At 37.3% G+C, this 1872-nt stretch overlaps 1 protein-coding gene across 8 annotated transcripts in view; it reads left to right on the top strand.

Moving 5' to 3' along the window:
* Nucleotides 1-1872, top strand: part of LOC128250767 (uncharacterized) — an 88364-nt gene that overhangs the window by 47639 nt on the left and 38853 nt on the right. The window lies entirely within an intron of this gene.

Genomic DNA, 1872 nt, shown 5'->3' on the forward strand with positions numbered 1-1872 from the left:
TATATATAATAAAAATGAACGTGTGTGTGTGTGTGTGTGTCCATCTATAGCAAGAAAGGCTACAGCATCTATATAAAAACTAAAAACTAACTCTTGTGTAAAAATTATGCCGAAGACAATGGAAGTGGTCCCGTGTCTCTAGCGGACTTCCGAAGGGAGCTACTGGCCCTTTTCCAATATGTACATATCGCAGTTCCAAAATAAATGAGGGGTCTAAAGGGGGATAACTAAAAGCTTCGGCAACAAAGAACATTAGTGTGAATAATTTAAATGAAACAACCGAGAAAGTTTTTTCAGGAAGTGAACATACAGAAATTGTCAATTACCCCGATGAGTTCTTAAACTCACTGGAGACACAAAGAGCTTCTCATTGCCTTCGATTGAAAATAGGCGCTCTAATCATATCTCTGAAGAACATTTCTCAGTCAAAGCTATGCAATGAAACAAGACTTGTGAAGAAATTAACGAGGAATGTCATAGAGGCCACAATAATTTCTGTCTGTGGAAAAAGCAAAGATGCTTTTATTCCTCGCTTACCTTTAGTACCTTCCAATATGCCCTTTCAATTCAAACAACTTCAATTTCCAATACGTCTGTCTTTTGCGATGTCCATTAATAAGTCCCAACATCAGACTTTGAAAGTTACAGCTTTGCAATTAGAAGAAGACTGTTTTTCACACAGTCAGTTATATGTTGGGGCTCCAGAATGGGGAGCAATGACAATCTTTTCATTTTCACCTCCTACTGGTAAAACCCGAAACTTTGTCTATAAGGAAGTTTTTAGCATGGGATCAACAAACTAAAATTTGGAGAATGAGTAATAACTTTGAATTGATATTGTCAACGTCTCACTATATTCGTCTCAGAAAAGCTATTTGTATTTTTGTTTGTTGTAATACTTAAGTTTAATAAATTATAATACATATATTTTTACTTTTCCACAAACTTATATTTAGTTATCTTCTAGTAGACACAAGCCAAAGTCTGTGCGATGTTTGCTTCATTTATAGACTGAAATACTAGAGATCATATATGCACAAACCTGTAGAATTCTTTACTACTACAGAAGCTGAACGGCAGGCAGTAAGAATTGATTACATCAACATTGAAGAAAAAGATGTTATGCTAGCAATAGAGGATATAGACGCAAACTCAGCTGCTGGCCCTGAGGGATTACCAGCGATCCTCATCAAGTCAGGCAAACGAGTCTTTGTAAAACCATTGCATCTACTTTTTCAGAGCTTCCTCACAAATGGTAAGCTTCCAGAGAAACTAAAGGAGGGAATAATATGCCATATCCATAAAGGTGTAAGCACAGCAGATGTTAAAAACTATAGGCTTATCTCTCTGATCCCATACATCAGCGAGGTTATGGAATTAATAGTCTGAAGGAAATTAATTGCATTCCTTGAAGAGATTGACTTGCTGACTGACACCCAGCATGGTTTTCGACTAGGTAGAAGCTACCTGACATAGCTCTTGTAGCATTACGACTGGGTGCTAAAGCAGCTGCTCAACAACTCACATGAAGACGTGATATACCTCGAGTTCACAAAAGCCTTTGACAAAGTCGACCATGGTATAATTTGTCACAAGCTCCGAAATCTTGGCATATTTGGAAAACCTGGAGAATGGCTACATGACTTTCTAAAAGATAGAAGGCAGGCAGCAGTGGTGAATGGGGCTACCTCCAAGAAAACACAAATAATGTGTGGTGTTCTACAGGGTACTGTCCTGCAGTGACTGCTATTCATAGAGGTCCTCATGTTCAATACAATCTAAATGAATAACTTTCAATATTCATAGTACAATTTTTGCAACTTTTTAACCCAGTCGACGACGGGTGTTTCTGCTAATATATATATATATATA

Source organism: Octopus bimaculoides, chromosome 2 (assembly GCF_001194135.2).
Source record: "Octopus bimaculoides isolate UCB-OBI-ISO-001 chromosome 2, ASM119413v2, whole genome shotgun sequence".
Taxonomy (NCBI): domain Eukaryota; kingdom Metazoa; phylum Mollusca; class Cephalopoda; order Octopoda; family Octopodidae; genus Octopus; species Octopus bimaculoides.